Here is a 21,205-nt window from a genome sequence, read left to right as displayed (position 1 = left end):
AGGCACTGGACACACAGACGGGTAGGTCTATCAACAAGTGCCCTTAAAGGAAAGCATTTTCCCTTGATAGGGAATGAACTAATTTCCTTTGCTTACATTCTCGCTTTGAATTCTGTACCTCCCAAGGAATTGCTCTGAGGACAGAGGTTCACTCATGAATTACAACTGAGAACAAATATCTCAAATATCTGCAAAAGGCATCACCCTTGGCCAGAAGCAGTCTGAAGTGCATAGAATTGCCTGGCTGGCTGCAACTGCTAAACCGGCCTCCACAGGCGACTGGCCATCTATAAAGCATGTTGAAGCTCAAGGTGACAGTTAGAGACCCCAAGTACACAGCTGATACTCAAACTAAAGTCAGAAGTAACATGGAGCTGTCTTTAGAAAATATAAACTCCTGTAATAAGTACAATTTATATCAAAGACACCGAGCTACTTAATATCTACTCAAGATGGTTCAGACTAATTTGTTTTAGACATTTGAGTTCTGATAACCTATTTTGCTCTACTGAACATTTTATGAGAGATAGGGCACATTGCAAACAAAAATCAGATCTACAAACATCTATGGGAAATGTCATTTTCTAATTTTTTTAAACAGATGGGTAAAAAACAGTAATTCAATGACTTGTCCGAGGCTTCTTTCTGAATTAACACTCCATCCCTCCCCTCCTTAACCTCTTTCTGACATGTCTCCTGTATTAACCATTTAGCTATAATCCTACAAATCTTTCCAGAGCTGTTTGTTTTCCTAATTTTAAAATGTCACATGTCAGTTTAGGCTCCAAGAGATTAATTCTACTCAACTCCCAAATCCCAGGTCTGAGCTCCAAGGGCCCACTCCCTGCCTGTCTACTGCAGGCGGTATACCCTGTGTCATGGATCCTTAAGACATAACTGTGTCCCTACAAAGCATGCTCACCTGTGGCATGCATGCCCAAAGCCACAGCCGGGTAGATTTTCACTGGCATGCGCTGGTGACACCAATGCAGTTCCCCTCCTGGGTGTTGACAAAAATTGCTGGCTGCTAGTCTGGAATTCCAGCCCTGCACCTAACTGCAGGCAACCATAGGCAGCCCTTGCCCCAGGAGATGGTATTTGGTGTACACTCACCCCCACCACAATCCAAAGTCACTAGAGGTGGGCCCTTCCCACAATGGCCCAAAGGAAAGAAGCTGGCACTCACCAGAGATGGCTGATCTCTGGTTAACATAATTCTCAGTGACCCACAGCAAGCTTACTCTGGAATTCCTAATACCCAAAGAGGATATTGTGAGGCTATTTTTGACACGATTATCCTCACCCTATTATGTCACAGTTCATCAAAACATTTCTTCCCTAAATCAGAAAGAAAAAGTAGATATGCTTTACTTTACAAGATTTACTTAGCTAAAGATTTACAAATCTTTACAAGATTTACTTGTGCCCTGGATTTTGCATCAGGGAGGAATGGTATGACGGATCCTGCACCCATTACACGGAAGGCAAGGAACGCTGAACAGTTTTCCAGCTCCTCACGTATCAAATATGTGCAGCATGACTACTGTGTCTGTCAACAGTGGCCACACCTGTTCCAAACTGCAAGAACTGAGACATTCCAAAGAAAACAGTGTATCCTCCAATTTACATTAGTCACGCTGCCGCTTCCTCTTCATTACTCGTGCTCGAGGCATACTTGAAACAGTAGAGAAAAATCTATGTGCACCATTAGGAGCAAGGTAGATCCTTCCCCCATTTGATCTCATTATATTTTGGTGGGGGTGGGGAGGAGGGTTAGGCAGGGACGCTACGCAAGTGGCGATCCTTGGGTCTTTAGACCAACGGATCCATGAAATCGAAACAAAGGCAATTATATTATAAACTTGCATTAGTAAGTTAACCTTACTACTGATCTTCTAGAGCAGTCACATGCATAATTTAAACTTTTCTAGTAGTCATACTAAAAAAGTAAAAGTTAATTTTAATACATTTTAGCTCAATACATCCAAGACACTATCATTTCAATGTCATGAATTAAAAAATCAGTAATAAGACGGAGGGAGAGATGGAAAGCTGAGGAGTGCTGAAGGAGGGAGAGAGACTGGGAGAGGGGGAAACAGGACTCAGAAAGGAGAAAGAAAGGGCTCAAAGGAGGGCAAAGAGTCCAAAAGGAGGGCAGGATAAACGATTTTCTCCCTAGGCGTGGAATTCATCAGAAGCTCGCGTTTGGGGGCGAGGAGCCGGGGGTCCCAGGGGAGCAGCTCTGCAGAAGGGGGCTGGCTCTGCAGCCGCGGGCGACGTGCCCTGGGAGCGCGCACGGGGTGGGGGGGGGGGCGCTTTATTTTTTAAATGAAGATTATTTTCTAATGAAAATTTAAATATGCTTTGGAATATCTCGGCATTCTGAATTTTATTGTGGAAACTTAGAAGAGCTATTATGATCGGTTATGCTAAAATATTTAAAAATTACATCCAGAGCCAACAGTAAAGTCTCCATCCTGAGCTTTTATCATCTTCAAGTCAAACTCCATTTGGTCCAGCTAGTGAAGGGGATGGTGGAGGGAGAGTAGAAAGGGGAAAAAAAATTCACATTCCACCATGGTTCCCAGTTTTTCAGGGGCTAACATAAAACACTCAAAGGCTTTATGCTGAAAAAAAAATTCTCAACTCGTTAGGTAAAAATCTACTTTGGATGTAGCTGGAGTCAGAAAGACCTGGGTCTAAAATGGAGACCCCCACCTACAGCCATATGACCTCAGGCAGCTTAGCTAACGTGTGCAGTCTACTCCCTCCTCGCCTGCAGAACAGGGGCCCTATAAGCCCACGTGGACGGCGGGCGCGGGGACTCAGGGGAGGCAGCCGGGCGGGCAGCCCGCAGGGCTCTCCCCCAGCGGCGTGGGATTGCGATCACACCCCTTCTGCCAGCAGTGTGGTCCATGCTGAAGATCAATTTGGGATATTTACTGAGTAAGGATTAAAGTTTCCCTAGTTTTACAGCTCAAAGCTTCAAAAAATGAAAAGTTGAAAGGGCCTCCAAATAATTGTTAAGTCTTCCGGGGAAACCCAGCGTCTGTAAGTCGCGTCTCTGAACACCCGGGAGCTTGGACAGCCTGCTTGATTTTCTGCCGGATCACCTCATGCTGGAAGTCCAAGGTGGGATCCGAATTTAGGGGCACTGACTATACAGCACATACAGACTCCCTGTGTTGGCTGACTGTGGCAGTAATGGCCCACTAGTTGTTCCTGCTGCCCTGCATCCGTACCCCTGCGCAGTCCCTTCCCACACTGCCTCTGGGTCCGCCAGCAGGACAACAGAAAACCTGACCCATGGACCTGAGCGGGCTGCCCGCTGGGACTTGCCCTCTTGCTGTACCTTGGGACCTGGAGGCCCACACACCAAGAAGCCCCTGCTGGCCTACTGAGGACGAGACCATCTGCCGCGGGGCCCCTACGCCAGCCAACACGATGACTGCCTGACATGTGAGGGAGCCATCCCGGACCACGTGGCCGGCTGGAAGAACCACCTAGATGGCCTACAAAAATGTGAGACGCAACATAGGCAGGTTTTCTAAGTCACTGGTACAGGGTGGTTGGTTATGCAGCAAAAGCTCACTAATACACACATCCTCAAAAAGTCTGTAATATTCCATCCCTGTATCTGTAAATGAGACCTTAAGATTAACAACACCTATCTACTCTTAAAATTCACAATTCTGACAATATTTACCTGTCATACCAACTATTAATGTTAATCAAGCCAAAATGAAGCAGTGATACGGTCTGATCACAAAGTTGTGAACATGGTAAGCACTCTGTTTCCTCCTATAACTTGAAACGAATACATGTCGACTTCAGTGCTACAACCATACATGTTCAGGAAATGATTCCTCCATCTGAGTCCTCAGAGTGATTTGGTTGGCCTAGTTTATAGCTACTTAGTCTGTCTTAATAATTCAGAAATGGGTTAGAATACCAGTTTACACCAACTTACACATGAGCAGAGAAATAAAACTCTATAAGAATAAACCATTTTTTTGTCCAGCGTTCTTTGGTCTGTAAGCTAAAAAAAAAGATACACATAGTTGCAAACTTGAGCAGTTCTTGATAAAATAGCTAATTCAGCATGATCTTATAATTTATATAAAGACTGTGAATGTAAAAGCAATATTATTAGTGCTGTTGTTTAACTACTTATTTTAACATAGTTGATTTTTTAAAGTACCTTAGAATAATGATGGGGACTTTTACCCTCTCCATACATTCCTGATAGCCATCCATTTAACAAGCTTGTTAAACAGTTGGTCCCTGCCATTATGAAACTCCCAAGCATTTGCAAGATTTGTACGAATGGCAGGACGCCCATGGCCAAAAAAACAGAAAATAGTCCGAATGACTCTCTGCCTTCAAGAAGTTCCTAGTCTGGACAGGATATATAAACTTTCCACCCTGTGAGAGTAATCAGTAAGTATCCCACAGAGTAAAATTTCATCCCATTAGGAATCTAGGAAAACAAGAGGCTTCCAGTTGGGTTAACCAGGAAAGAAGGCATGTTGGAGGAGGTGACATTTGAACTGAGCCTTTGCAGCTGATAAGCTTTCAACAGCAAAAGGAGGGGAAAGAACATTACACAGAAGGAATGACAAGCAAAGAGAGAGAAAAGAGGGCTGTGATGTATGTCTGGGAAATGGCTTGTGATCAGAATTCGGCTCGATCAATTAATAACTGTTTGGACTACTGATGAAGTTCCTTAATTTCACCTAGTCTCTGCTGTAAAGTACCCAGTGACAGCATGGTGTCAACAGCAAGGCTGCCTGGTTTGAATTCCAGCCTCGTCCTTCAGTACTTGTTGACGCTGGGCAGTTATTCTCTCTCGACCTCAGTTTCATCATCTTTAAAGCGGGGATAATAATATACTTACTTCATAGTATTATGAAGATTAAATGAGTTTGTATTTGTAAAGCATGTATCATGGCAAGACAGATGGGCAGGCACGTATGACTAGAGATACATAGATAAAGCTCTATCACCAAGGACCACATCTGGTACATACACTTTTAATTTTCCCCCTTTGTCTGGGGTTCAGAGAGAATCACACTAGTGGACAAGAGCAGACATGTTTTCAGGTGCCCCAACACTGAAACAGGAACTGTCCCTCCTCTGCTTTGAAACTGGGGGTTTCCTCCTTTCTCTTGGGGGCAATGACTCTGCAGATACAAGAGGCTAGGCTTGAGATTGCTAGACAGACAGCATGGCTGCCAGCTTTAAACAGAGGCGTGCTAGTGTTTAATGTAATAAATACACCTTAAATGGAAAAATAAACACAGGCTTATTAAGTACAATCTGAACCTCCATAATTTATGAGTGTTCAAGCTAATCTGAAACAAGAAACCCTTAAAGGTACTGTAATTTGAGATTTAGAAAAAAATTAGATTTAAAGCTACAGTAATTCAAAAGGTAGGTTAATAAAATCTTACTAACTATAGTCTAATGTGCATGCAAGTAAATATCCACAGTGAAAATACTTTTAAATAGTTTTATTACTTGAATATATTAATAAAATGTTGAACTGAGTTCTCTCCTTTTAAAAGATGTAAGTATTAAAGATAGTTAACAGATTATATTAAGAGAAAATACTGCTAAAAGTACTTGAAAATATTCTACTGTACTGAAACAGGTAAAAATTTCCTGCAGTCTTATACTATTTGCTTAGAATCTTTTTCACAGATAATGCATAGGCAGATTTTGCCTACCACAAATCAAACTTTATTGCCAATTCTGCATTTGTAAACAGACTCTGATTTAATGAGTTGTGCTGAACCACTAATCAGAAATGTCCCCATCCAATTATAGGAAAACTATTCAGAATGAGGCAGCAGACTACTGACTTCCATAACCTTTTGGTACATTAGCACCAAGTATTAATTTTTATTTCATTCCACACTGTTTCAGAAGCAATCAAGTTTACTTCAAGGGCATGTAGATCTTTTTAGGGTAAGGGCCAACCAACTGTCTACCTTGAAAATGTATGACTTTCTGAGGAAGAGAGGGTTGTAGGCAAGCACTTTAACAGAGCCATACTGCTGGGATCATTAAAAAAAAAGCTCACTGGCTTTGTGACCGTAGGCAAGTTTTTAACAGAATTCTCTCTGCCTGTCTGTAAAACGAAGATAGAAACCCACTTCCCAGAATGGTTGCAAAAACAAATTAATGCATATAAAGCACTCAGAACAGTACTTGATGAAGATTTTAAAAAATATATGTATTTTGGCTCCATGAGAACAATGAAGGTAAATTGCTGGTTGAGCCACCTGGAGGATCTGTTTTGGGGCGCTGGGTTTCTAGTGCCCCCCCATCTTATCTCAGGTAGACAGGGTACATGAAGGGCAAAACCCAAAGCTGCTTCACAGTTACAGCCCAAAGCCAGCAGTTTTACTATTAATCATTTCAGGCAGGTTCTCATGGCTCCTGCTATTCTACGATCAAGTCCCTGAGAGTTTGCCTTGTTTGAAGGGAAGATGCCTGAGTGGGTGGTACAACACGACACTTGGTACCAATTTCCAAGAGACTTGGGAAATCAAGAACTTAATTCTCTAATTTTGAAAAGCTTTGCTGAAAAAAGGTGTAGTCTGTTCCCAAGCAGATAAACTGCAAGTGGCCACTTTTAGAGTAAGCAGTACAAAATCAACCTTAAACTAAAGAAATGAAATATCTCTAAGAGATTCTCATTTCACTTGGCAACAAGATTCCAGTAGGTGTCTAGTTTCTCTGGGGGACTTACCCTGATCTCTTGATGACAAATGTACATAACTGAATCTCTAAAGCACAAACTATTTCATTTTAAAAAGTGGTCCAGGAGAGGAGCCAAGATGGCGGCGTGAGTAGGGCAGTGGAAATCTCCTCCCAAAACCACATATATTTTTGAAAATACAACAAATACAACTATTCCTAAAAGAGAGACCAGTGGATACAGTACAACAGCCAGACTGCATCTACATCTGCGAGAACTCAGCATCTCATGAAGAGGGTAAGATACAAGCTGTGGCCCGGCGGGACCCAAGCGCGCACCCCCCAACCCCAACTCCCCAGCGGGAGGAGAGGAGTTGGAGCGGGGAGAGAGTGAAAGCCCAGGACTGCTAAACAACCAGCTCTAGTAATCCGTACCGGGAGCACAGACACACAGTGCATGGTGTGCTGGATATTAGAGAAACGGAAAAGAAAAATCTGTAAACAGGTCCCAGCAAACGGCTCCCCTGGAACAAAAGAAAAGAGAGTGCTTTTTGAAAGTCTTAAAGGGACAGGAACCTTACAGCTGGATGGAAGAGTCCTGGCACACTCAGCCCAGCAGCTGGGAATCCCAGGGAACTCCAGGCGCCCTAAGCCCTGGGCAGCAGCGCAGCTCTGAAGCCCCTCACAGTGATAAGCAGCCTGCCAATCGTGACCCTGGCTGGCGCGGCCCCCAACACAGTGGCCCAATAGCCTGAGAGCGGCCGTGCGCACCCAAGGAGGCAGTGGAGTAGCCCGGGAGCGGCTGCGTGAGCCGGAGATGGTGGTGGTGGAGCAGCCAAGCGCACCCACAGCTGCGGCGGAGTGGCCATGCCCCCAGCGGCTTCCCAGAATCTCCTCCCGGCACACAGCCACCCGGGCCAGACCCAAAGGCTGCTGCCAGCACGCAGCTGCCTGGTGCAGGCAGAAGAAACTGGGGCAAGGTGTGAAAGGGCGCTGCTCTCACAGTAGAGCACACCCAGCATGCCTGTCACTCCCTGCAGGGTCCTGGGCTACCCTGACGGTGACTCCGCCCACGGCAGCTTAGGGGATTAATCTGGAGGCTGCTCCGGATGTGCGGGTAACCAACAAAGGCAGCGGAGAAGGGCAAGGCAACCAGCAAGCAGGAAATGACTGTGTTCTCCCAGCTGACACACGCGCTACCTGTGTACAGCTACCTCTACCACCATGAAAAGGCAGAAGAATTTGGTCCAGTCCAGAATTACCCAGACAACCCCCGAGGGAGGGCCTGGGGAGATAGAGTTAACCAATCTTTCTGAAAAAGAATTCAAAATAAAGGTCATAACCATGCTGATGGAGCTGCAGAGAAACATGCAAGAGCTAATGGATAAACTTGGGAGGGAGAATACAGAAATAAAACAATCTCTGGAAGGACTTAAGAGCAGATTGGATGAAGTGCAAGAGGCCATTAATGGAATAGAAATCAGAGAACAGGAATACAGAGAAGCTGAAGCAGAGAGAGATAAAAGGATCTCCAGAAATGAAAGAATATTAAGAGAACTGTATGACCAATCCAAATGGAACAATATTTTCATTATAGGACTACCAGAAGAAGAACAGAGAGAAAAAGGGATAGAAAGTGTCTTTAAAGAAATAATTGCTGAAAACATCCCCAAACTGGGGGAGGAAATGGTCTCTCAGACCATGCAGGCCCACAGAACTCCCAACACAAGGGACCCAAGGATGACAATACCAAGACATATAATAATTAAAATGGAAAAGATCAAAGACAAAGACAGAGTACTAAAGGCAGCCAGAGAGAGGAAAAAGGTCACCTACAAAGGAAAACCCATCAGGCTATCATCAGACTGCTCAAAAGAAACCTTACAAGCCAGAAGAGAATGGCATGATATATTTAATTTAATGAAACAGAAGGGCCTTGAACCAAGAATACTGTATCCAGCACGATTATCATTTAAATATGAAGGAGGGATTAAACAATTCCCATACAAACAAAAGTTGAGGGAATTTGCCTCCCACAAACCACCTCTACAGGGTATTTTAAAGGGACTGCTCTAGATGGGAGCACTCCAAAGGCTTAATAGATGTCACCAGAGAAAATAAAATCACAGAAAAGAAAGCAGACAAACCAAATACTAACTAAAGGCAAAACATAAAATCAACTACTCACAAAAGCAGTCAAAGAAAACACAAAAGAGTACAGAATAGAACACCTAACATACAAAGAATGGAGGAGGAGGAATAAGAAGGGAGAGAAATAAAGACTCATCAGACTGTGTTTATAATAGCTTAATAAGATAAGTAAGTTAGATGACGAGATAGTAAGGAAGCTACCCTTGAACCATTGGTAACCATGAATCTAAAACCTGCAATGGCAATAAGTACATATCTTTCAATAATCACCCTAAATGTAAATGGACTGAATGCACCAATCAAAAGACAGAGTAATAGAATGGATAAAAACGCAAGACCATCTATATGCTGCTTACAAGAGACTCACCTCAAACCCAAAGACACACACAGACTAAAAGTCAAGGGATGGAAAAAGATATTTCATGCAAACAACAGGGAGAAAAAAGCAGGTGTTGCAGTACCTGTATCAGACAAAATAGACTTCAAAACAAAGAAAGTAACAAGAGATAAAGAAGGACATTACATAATGATAAAGGGGTCAGTCCAACAAGAGGATATAACCATTATAAATATATATGTACCCAATACAGGAGCACCAACATATGTGAAAGAAATACTAAAAGAATTAAAGGAGGAATTAGAATGCAATGCATTCATTCTAGGAGACTTCAACACACCACTCACTCCAAAGGATAGATCCACCAGACAGAAAATAAGGAAGGACACAGAGGCACTGAACAACACACTAAAACAGATGGGCTTAACAGACATCTACAGAAAACTACACCCAAAAGCAGCAGGATACACATTCTTCTCAAGTGCACATGGAACATTTTCCAGAATAGACCACATACTAGGCCACAAAAAGAGCCTCAGTAAATTCAAAAACACTGAAATTCTACCAACCAACTTCTCAGACCACAAAGGCATAAAACTAGAAAGAAATTGTACAAAGAAAACAAAAAGGCTCACCAACACATGGACGCTTAACAACATGCTTCTAAATAATCAATGGATCAATGTCCAAATTAAAACAGAGATCAAGCAATATATGGAGACAAATGACAATGACAGCATAAAGCCCCAACTTCTGTGGGACGCAGCAAAGGCAGTTCTAAGAGGAAAGTATATAGCAATCCAGGCCTATTTAAAGAAGGAAGAACAATCCCAAATGAATAGTCTAAAGTTACAATTATTGAAACTGGAAAAAGAAGAACAAATGAGGCCCAAAGTCAGCAGAAGGAGGGACATAATAAAGATCAGAGAAGAAATCAATAAAATTGAGAATAATAAAACAATAGAAAAAAATCACTGAAACCAAGAGCTGGTTCTTTGAGAAAATAAACAAAATAGATAAGCCTCTATCCAGACTTATTAAGAGAAAAAGAATCAACACACATCAACAGAATCAGAAACAAGAAAGGAAAAATCATGACAGACCCCCACAGAAATACAAAGAATTATTAGAGAATACTATGAAAACCTATATGCTAACAAGCTGGAAAACTTAGAAGAAATGAACAACTTCCTAGAAAAATATAACCTTCCAAGACTGACCAAGGAAGAAACACAAAATCTAAACAGACCAATTACCAACAAAGAAATTGAATTGGTAATTTAAAAACTACCCTAGAACAAAACCCCTGGTCCAGATGGATTCACCGCTGAATTTTATCAGACATATAGAGAAGACATAATACCCATTCTCCTTAAAGTTTTCCAAAAAATAGAAGAAGAGGGAATACTTCCAGACTCATTCTATGAAGCCAACATCACCCTAATACCAAAACCAGGCAAAGAACCCACCAAAAAAGAAAATTACAGACCAATATCCCTGATGAACATGCATGCAAAAATACTCTACAAAATATTAGCAAACCAAATTCAAAAATACATCAAGAGGATCATACACCATGATCAAATGGGATTCATCTCAGGGATGCAAGAATGGTACAACATTCAAAAATCCATCAACATCATCCACCACATCAACAAAAAGAAGGACAGAAACCACATGATCATTTCCATAGATGCTGAAAAAGCATTTGACAAAATTCAACATCCATTCATGATAAAAACTCTCAACAAAATGGGTATAGAGGGCAAGTACCTCAACATAATAAAGGCCATATATGACAAACCCACAGCCAACATCATACTTAAACAGCTGAAAGCTTTTCCTCTAAGATTGGGAACAAGACAGGGATGACCACTCTCCCCACTGTTATTCAACATAGTACTGGAGGTCCTAGCCATGGCAATCAGGCAAAACAAAGAAATACAAGGCATCCAGATTGGTAAAGAAGCAGTCAAACTGTCACTATTTGCAGATGACATGATATTGTACATAAAAAACCCTAAAGACTCCATTCCAAAATGACTAGAACTAATATCGGAATTCAGCAAAGTTGCAGGACACGAAATTAATACACAGAAGTCTGTTGCTTTCCTAGACACTAACGTGAACTAACACATAGAGAAATCATGAAAACAATTCCATTCACAATAGCATCAAAAAGAATAAAATACCTAGGAATAAACCTAACCAAGGAAGTGAAAGACCTATACCCTGAAAACTACAAGGCACTCTTAAGAGAAATTAAAGAGGTCACTAACAAATAGAAACTCATCCCATGCTCCTGGCTGGGAGGAACTAATATCGTCAAAATGGCCATCCTGCCCAAAGCAATATACAGATTTGATGCAATCCCTATCAAATTACCAACAACATTCTTCAATGAACTGGAACAAATAGTTCAAAAATTCATATGGAAACACCAAAGACCCCGAGTAGCCAAAGCAATCCTGAGAAGGAAGAATAAAGCGGGGGGGATCTCGCTCCCCAACTTTAAGCTCAACTACAAAGCCACAGTAATCAAGACAATTTGGTACTGGCACAAGAACAGACCCACAGACCAGTGGAACAGAACAGAGACTCCAGACATTAACCCAAACATATATGGTCAATTAATATACAATAAAGGAGCCATGGACATACAATGGGGAATGACAGTCTCTCCAACAGTTGGTGCTGGCAAAACTGGACAGCTATATGTAAGAGAATGAAACGGGATCACTGTCTAACCCCATACACAAAAGTAAATTCAAAATGGATCAAAGACCTGAATGTAAGTCATGAAACCATAAAACTCATAGAAGAAAATATAGGCAAAAATCTCTTGGACATAAACATGAGCGACTTCTTCATGAACATATCTCCCCGGGCAAGGGAAACAAAAGCAAAAATGAACAAGTGGGACTATATCATGCTGAAAAGCTTCTGTACAGCAAAGGACACCATCAATAGAACAAAAAGGTATCCTACAGTATGGGAGAATATATTCATAAATGACAGATCCGATAAAGGGTTGACATCCAAAATATATAAAGAGCTCATGCACCTCAACAAACAAAAAGCAAATAATCCAATTAAAAAATGGGCAGAGGAGCTGAACAGACAGTTCTCCAAAGAAGAAATTCAAATGGCCAACAGACACATGAAAAGATGCACCACATCACTAGTCATCAGAGAAATGCAAATTAAAACCACAATGAGATATCAAGTCACACCAGTAAGGATCACTACCATCCAAAAGACAAACAACAACAAATGTTGGCAAGGTTGTGTAGAAAGGGGAACCCTCCTACACTGCTGGCGGGAATGTAAATTAGTTCAACCATTGTGGAAAGCAGTATGGAGGTTTCTCAAAAAGCTCAAAATAGAAATACCATTTGACCCAGGAATTCCACTTCTAGGAATTTACCCTAAGAATGCAGCAGCCCAGTTTGAAAAAGACAGATGCACCCCTATGTTTATCGCAGCATTATTTACAATAGCCAAGAAATGGAATCAACCTAAGTGTCCATCAGTAGATGAATGGATAAAGAAGACGTGGTACATATACCCAATGGAATATTATTCAGCCATAAGAAGAAAACAAATCCTACCATTTGCAACAACATGGATGGAGCTAGAGGGTATTATGCTCAGTGAAATAAGCCAGGTGGAGAAAGACAAGTACCAAATGATTTCACTTATATGTAGAGTATAAGAACAAAGAAAAAACTGAGGGAACAAAACAGCAGCAGACTCACAGAACCCAAGAATGGACTAACAGTTACCAAAGGAAAAGGGACTGGGGAGGATGGGTGGGAGGAGGGGGATAAAGGGGGGAAAAAGGAAGGGGGCATTATGATAAGCATGTATAATGTGGGGGGTCACAGGGAGGGCTGTGCAACACAGAGAAGACAAGTAGTGATTCTACAACATCTTACTATGTTGATGGACAGTGACTCTAATGGGGTTTTTTAGGGGGGAGTTGGTGAAGGGGGGAGCCTAGTAAACATAATGTTCTTCATGTAATTGTAGATTAATGATACCAAAATAAAAAGAAATTTAAAAAAGTGCTCCAACGAGAGCTCCTTTTTCAAAGTAGCAGTGGTAAGCAAAAAACCAGAAGGATTAACAACTCAGCTCTAAGAACTGTAATAGTCTAGTAATTATAATAATCCAAGAAGCCATTCTCAGAAGCACCGGAGACCAGTTCCTTTATGTGGGCCATGGGTCACCACCACAAGAGTGGACAGACAGTACGGGGCTCTCTCTGGCTGGCTGTCAACTGTGAAGAGGAGATGATTATGCATGTGAGACCTTAATGCTTTCATTGCAAGAGGTGGTTTCTTCTCTTGCTTGGCACTGTCTTCCTGTCCCTCAAACTGCCAGGGAAGAGTGCATTTCCCAGTTCTTTGCTTAGACCTGTTTTTAAAAATGCTTTTTAGAAAAGGCCTAAAAATTATTCTTTGTAATTTCTCAAACTGAGATCCTTTCTTGTAAACTACATTTAAAGGAGTTCTTATCCAGATTTAAGGTTTTTTTTTTTTTTTTACCAATTCCTTTTAAAGAAGAGGATAGAAATGTTCAAGGGTAGCATATTAATAAATTCCAACTAACGTTATGATTTTCAGTAAGAAAAATCTTGCCTTTGGTAGTCAAAGTTACAAGACACAAGAATGTAAAATAATAAGCAGCCAAAAGGTATTCTGGTTGTTCATGGACAGCATGTCTGAGTGAAGTGCATCCCGATCGAGACATCAGACTGGAGCTCACTGCTCTTTGCATGAGTGTTAAACAAGCTCTCTCTTCTCACAAGAGTGTAGTGGTCAGTTGGTGTTTGGGAAAAATACTTACGATAAAGGGCAAATAAATAATCCCAAACATCCCCCAAACAAATCCAAGAGAATCTGAGATCACTTACTAAAGTAATTCTTCCAGAATTACTATGAAATTAATCTTGGGCACTGAAGGAACAGGAAGAAGAAACCACCCTTAAGTTAAGATTCTTTAGAATGTGTTGGGACAATTCTGAGACACACTGAGAAAAAAAATACTAAAAATAGCCAAGCAAAGGACCAGGCAGCAGCTAAAACACAAAGGCCAGGGGTGAGACCAAAATTAGCAACATATAATGTCTGGAGAACTGTCCAAATAAGGGTATCTTTAAATCAGTCACTAAATGAGGATAATCCACAGGGCAAAGTGGGTGGCAGCCACCATCACTGTGGCTGACTATCGTCTCATTCAGAAATCTCTGCAGGGCTTCGGGACTTTGTACCACTGTGTTAAAAAATGTTCAAATGTTTGTAGGTATTTTTCAAAGCTGGTCTTGACTTCGTAGTCCCATATGAGAAACTTCACATACTTTGATCTTTCGTTATTGTAAAGCAGGAAAAAGCAATAGTAGAGTCGCAGCAGCAGGGAACGCTGAGCATTGCTTACCGCATCTCGCATCTCGTACACCGTTCACTTACACTCCCACCCCTGGCCTTCCGGATTCCCCAGGGCAGGCTGCTGGCTGTTCATTCTCATTTACTCATTCATTAGACTCCCAGGGAGCTTCCTAACCTGGTACCAAGCACTAGAGAAATTAAATAAATGAGGATCCCACCTTCTAGGGGTTCAGTGTCATGTGGAAGACAGACACGCACAAATAATTATAACAGCGTAAGGCATGAGACATAAAGGAAAATACAGTACAAATTTGTATAAAAGTAAGGGTTGCAATTCTCTCTGGGGCCTGGGGGAAGGTCCTGCGATGGAAATGACCAGGCAGAGAAAGGGTTTCAGGCAAGGTGATCACAAGCAAAGGCTCAGAGGCAGGAAGCACATTCTGGGAAGAGCAAAAGTCTGCACCAGGAGTGAAAGTCAAGGGCTGTGAATGCGAGAGGAAGAAGATTAGGCTGAGAACGGCTATTAGCCCTAGCTTGCTGAGGTCCTTATGAGCATGCTGATGGTCCATTATCCCACAGCCCTGAGGCTTTCCACTCTGGCTGCACATTACAATCTCCCGGGAAGCTTTAAAACAGAACAATGATACCTGCTATTTCTCAATTTCAACTATTTGGTCTAGGATGGGGCCTGGGCATCAGTATTTTTAAAAAGGCTTCCCATATGATCCTAGTATGCGGACAGGGTGAGAACCACTGTGAGAATGGGGAGTCAACACAACTGTATAGTAAGGATGGTGATACAAAAACATAAAAAAGTTAACTGGGCAACAGTATGTAGAGAGGCATAGAGATGCGGGAGGAAAGTCAATTTATAGGCTACTGAACACAGGCTCGAGATAAGAGGCCAAGCCAACAGTCAGTGACCTTTTGTAGGCCACTGACCTGTGTGAAGGTCAATGATAAAGGCTAAAAGCCCTTCCCTTAGGAAAAATGCACACGTGTCAAAAGATGCACCTGTAATTTCAGAGGATTATGAGCCTCTTTTGAGTATAATGGATTCGATTAAGAAACCCTGGTCTGAAGGTGGCGATGGGACAGAGTCTGAGTCACTAGCATCGCTGGCCCTCGGGTGAGGGGACAGAGGAGGGATTAAGAACAACACGGCCATTTCCAGCCTGAGCACCACAGAGTAAACATGCGCCATGCACTTACTGAAGAATCAGAAACCATGCTAAACACTTCACATGTATTTGTCACACTGCATTTTCCCAAGTCTACAAGACAGACTGCTATCACATCTATTTCACAATTGAAGAAACTGAGATTTAGAGACATTAAGTAACTCATCCATGGCCAGATGGTGATAAGTGGGGGTCAGGACTTTAGTCCCAGGCAGTAGGAGTCCAGATGCAGTGTTAATGTCTTCCCATACCCTCTCTGGGAAGGACCATCCAATAACGGAGGCTAGGAACATGTGGCCAGCAGGCATAGCTCTAGGACGCAAGGAGGATGGGGTGGGGCTATAAAAATTAGTTTTAGACATGCTTTGTTTAAGGTAGTACAAGATACATAGAGGGCAGCATCTGATAAAGCAGGAAAGAAAACAGATAGGAGCTCAAAGACGACAGCAGGAGGCACAGTAACAGAATGTTCCGGCACATGTTGCACGCCTTCTCACAACAGGGTGAGCAATACCATCCCATGTCCCTCACAAGTGGGGAGACGCGCAGGAGATCAGGGTTGCACAGCCAGTAGGTGGGGGGCCCAACCTCCTCGGCCCTAAACCTCCCCAGCACTACGACAAGGAGGGGAAGCCAGGACGTCCACAGTGTCCCCTGCCCCTGCGCCTGTTCCAAGGCCACCAGCATGAGACAGAGGGGTGTTTTTGTAAGCTTTTCATACAGAAAACTGACATTTACCCATTTCCATAACCTAAAGGACTTTTAAATTGTTTCAGTTATTGAGGGGTAATAGGAGCTGTCTCAATCAATTTAAATATTAGACACTTTCCCAGGCATGTGCCAATGCGGAGGCAGAGCTATATACGTGAGGCAGCATGACACAAATTCCAGAGTGTTGCGATCATCTGACTCAGAACCCAGACAATCAGTCTAGTGAAGATATTGTGCCTATTTCCCGAGGCCACAGGAAGGAGGGAATTTCCTTTTTCACTCTTTGTGTAGCTTGAAAGGATTGTAGTTTTCTCCTCAGGTAACAAAAGATGAAATCTTAAACCACACTCTCTGCAAGTCTAGGCTAGTCGCTTCAGGCTTAAAGGCGGAATAACTTACACACTGCAGTTTCCAGTATAAACCTGTTATACTTGAATGTTTTAGCAACTTTGAAACACCTGACAGCCACGTAGCTTGGAGTCAAAAGCATTTTGACTCCATGTACATGAGTACTTTTAAAGAGCCTACAAAATTATCTTAGAATTTTCTCCTATTTTAGAATTAAAGTACCTGAGAAGAAATACAAAATTCCAAATAAAATAGCAGCCCGATCCCAGCCCCCATCGCTGTGCCTGAAGGTCTCTGCTGACCACAGCCCTTACTTTCTGGGCAGCCCACCTCACCACTGGAGGGTTCTCACCAGACCTTAGATCAAATTGAAGTCCTTTGCCTTTTAACTTCCATCCATTCATTCAAACATTTCCTGAGCACACTGGTCTTCCTATCCCCTGATCTCTAAGGGCTGCTACCCCCGTCCATTTATACCCCCTCCTCCAGATCCAACGAGACCCCTTTAGCAAGGGGCTCCACACGTGACTGCATTTTCCAAGCCATCACTAGCTGTGTCTCCTTCCTTTGCCAACAACTCACCTAAAATGTGGTCCTCAGATGCAAGCACGATTCACCGAATGTGATCTAACAAGCTCCTCTTTCTAGCAGCGGCATCAGAGCACCCAAACCAGAGCACGGCAGATCAACTCCCAGCGCTCACATCCCAGGCGCCTCTGACGCCGCCTCCACCCACGAGCATCCCTCGGCTCCTGCAGGTGGCTTCTCCTCAGGATGCTTCACCTTGCTGATCTGAGAACATTATTACACCCTTTTCAGATTATTCTGTATCTACAGTCTGCTATCGATGGTATCAGTCAACTTTCCTAGGCTTGTGTCCTCTGGGAATTAGATGAACTTACTTCAATCCAGATCTTTACAGAAAAGACACTGATTAAAAATGTGCTATCAATGGGAACTCAAAGTACTTTACAGGTTCTCTAGACTAAGTACTCTCTGACACACACATTATCAACTTCTAACCTTTTTGGGGTGGGGGCAAGAGCCCCTTTGAAAACCTGATTAAAGCCATCAAATGTACATTTGTACATAATTTTTCAATCAATATGGGATGGTTCAAAGACCACACGAAGCCCATCTGTTGGCCTCCAGGGAAAATACCCTACCTTAGGGATTCTAGGACCCAGGAAAAACATTTTGGTCACTAGTATTTATTAATGTCCATTTCTAAAAAAACGGATTCGCCTATCACCCAACTTAATACTCAGAAGGAGCCAATTTACTAGCATTGACTGACATTAACTCACTAGTTCTATCAAAGAAGGTATCCACAAACTAAGAAATCTGCACACAACAAAACTATGGATTGTAAGAATACTTCAGAAACAGCTCAAGCACCTAAGGTTATATATAAGGATATGTGTTACACTATTGTTTGTGACACACACAAGAGAGGAAACATCCTCAATGTTCATTTATGGGGAAATGGTTGCATAAATCAAGGTATATTGAAATTTTTATTCATTTTTTGTAAACAAAAATTAGATCTCTATTGACCTGGAGACATATCCATGATATGAGGAAAAGCAAGATTCAGAAAAATGTATAGTGTATTATGAGCCTATTTAAAAAACAAAAACCTTATGTCTTTAAACTTACTTTTATGAATATAGAAAAAGGTGGGGAAGAATTCACATCAGACTGCGAACATCGGTGAGGTATTTATTTTATTTATTCTTGCATGCTTTCACTTGTTAGTACTGCTTTTGCAAAGTAAAAAAAAGAAAAGAAAAACCAAATATGGTTGCCAAAAGGATATATCAATAAAGACTCAGAACCCTCACCCAAACACTCCAGGCAGGTTTTCCAAATGCTTAATTTCCCACCCATAGTAAGTCCTGGAATGAAACCTAATTTCCTTCTGAATTTTCAATAATTGTTTCTTTTTTGGGTATTTGATTCCACCTCATAGGCACTCTTGTTATACAAATTACAGCTGTGTTTTATACTTTGTGTCCACATTGACAGGTCAGGAAATCATGCATTGCAGTAGAACCAATAACAAAAGGTATGTGGAATGCACATTAATCCAGTAAAAGGAAGATTGATGCATCATCCAGCTTACAGTTCAGTGATCTCAACCTGGGCTGAACAGAACTATCTGGAAACATTTAAAAAAATCCAATGCCTAGGTGCCACTTTCAGAGATTCTAATTTAAGTGGGTATAGGTGTTCTGCTTTAAAAGCAAAATTTTTCAAATAGGCAGTTAGCATTAAGAACCACTGCTTTTTATATCTCATCCTTTTCCTTCCCTCCTTCCAATTTTTTGCAAAGAGCTTTTCCTTTACCAGTTACTTTAAGGTTAGAAGATACATTTGGGAAAGCCAAACTGATCAGCCAGTTAATACCTGTCCATCACCCATCATTTATATTGTCCTGAAATTGAGTTTTGATACCCAACTTAAAGTTACTTAAATCTATGCTGTCATAATTAGGGGCTCTTCACATGTCAAAAGATTATTTGCACTTTCATCTTAATGATTTACCATTATTAACTTCAGAGGCAATGAGTTTATAAAACATCTTACAACCAACCCCAACATTATGTTAGAACAATAGTGCCAAACTGCTCTATTGTTTATTTAAAATGATGAACATTAGTTAACTAATGGATCCTGACTTGTTGAGCTAATCTTTGTTAAGTATTTAAAAAACTCAGTATCTACCACATTGCAAAGAATTTATAAAAAGAAAAACCATTAATGAAATATCTCCCCATTTCAAGTTTAGTATCTCAGAACTGTAATATACCCCACAAAACAAGCCAATAAAATACAAAGGAGGTTCATTAACAAAATGATTTATTTAGTACATGTTATATTACAGTACAAAAAAAAACAGGATTCTATACTTTGGACTCATGCTGCAAATTGTACATAAATCATATTTAAAACAAAGGGTGATGTATATTATTTATAATGCCTGGCATTAAGAAATAATTGTCTTTATATTAGTGTTAGCATATATATAGCACCTTATGTGGTATTAGCATGTGCTTTCAAAGAGGCTTACAAGAGTCCATTAAAAATGCCTGATCCGGTAATTGTACTCCTAAGCATTTGTCCTGGTGAAAGAAAAACTTAGGCCCACACAAAATACCTGTACACAAATGTTCACAGCAGCTTTACTGGTAACACTCCAAACTGGGGACCCCCATATCCTTCCAAGGGCACATGGTTAATGGTGATGTATCCACAGCAGGGAACAGAACTCAACAATAAAAAGGAACAAGCTATTTGATACATGCAACAACTTGAATGAATCTCACTGGCATTATGATGAGTAAAACAAGCCCATCTCAAAAGGTCACATATACCTGATACCATTGATATAATAGTCTCAAAATGACAAACCTATAAAGCAGGAGAACATGTCAGTGGTCACCACGGGTCAGAGTGGGGGGCTCTGAAGGGGTAGCACAAAGAAAGTAGTTGATGGGTCAGTTCTGTATCTTGACTGTGGTGGTGTTTACACAGATCAGTATGTGACCAAATGGCACAGAACTATACACACCATGCCACACCAACACAAACGGGTGCACATAAAACTGGAGGAATCTGAGCAAGCTCTATGAATATACCAATGTCAATTTTCTGGTTTTGATCTTGTAATAGGTGCCTTTAGGAAAAATTGAGTGAAAGATACATGGGACCTTTCTGTATTTTTGCAATTTTCCATCAGTCTACAATCATTTCAAAACAAAAAACTTTTGTAAAGTTTAAGGAAACAAGAAGGTGGTCATTTAAGATATGTAAATCATTTTTCTTAATCTAAGTGAAAATATAAACAGTAAAAGGGAAAGGCATACAAGATGGCTGGAGAAAAAGATGATTCGAATAGTATTTATGGAGCATTTGTTATGTGCCAGGCACTATAGCTTATCTCACTTAACTGGACAGTCCAAGGAGGTGGCTAATTAATAGCCTCACTTCTCAGATGAGATTCAATCAAGGCCACACAGCTGGCAAGCAGCAAAAATGTCAAAGTTAAGTATGACAATTTCAAAGCAAAAACAATTTGAAGACAAAGTATCATTATTGTATCATGAAAGAGTTTAAAAAATAGGTTAAAATAGGTAGTGGAGTAGGTGAAATGCTACAGTGATAAATCACAGCACACCATGCTGAACACTGTACATCCAAGCACTTGAGATCCATAATGCATGTTAGCCTAGGATAACCAAATGACTGGACCAGTGATGCATTTGAAATGGTGGTTTTTTAAATTAATCTTTCAACTTTTGCTTAGAAATGGGGAGAAAAGTAACTGTGATTTCTCATCTTTAAAAGATACTCACTGAATGAAAAGAAGCAGATAAAAG

General features: G+C 41.3%; 1 protein-coding gene across 2 annotated transcripts in view; it reads right to left on the bottom strand.

Moving 5' to 3' along the window:
* Window positions 1-21,205, bottom strand: part of SLC20A2 (solute carrier family 20 member 2) — a 114,870-nt gene that overhangs the window by 75,622 nt on the left and 18,043 nt on the right. Inside the window, exon 1 of one of the 2 annotated variants that reach the window (XM_057505204.1) lies at window positions 17,406-17,425. The exons of the other annotated variant lie outside the window; for it this stretch is intronic. The gene's annotated coding sequence lies outside the window, so the exon portion shown is untranslated. Of the gene's footprint in view, window positions 1-17,405; window positions 17,426-21,205 lie in introns of those variants that run through there. 2 annotated transcript variants of the gene reach the window in all.

The sequence above is a fragment of the Manis pentadactyla genome, chromosome 7 (assembly GCF_030020395.1).
Source record: "Manis pentadactyla isolate mManPen7 chromosome 7, mManPen7.hap1, whole genome shotgun sequence".
NCBI lineage: Eukaryota > Metazoa > Chordata > Mammalia > Pholidota > Manidae > Manis > Manis pentadactyla.
The sequence above is the reverse complement of the archived record's forward strand: the minus strand, read 5'-3'. Positions and strand labels throughout refer to the sequence as shown.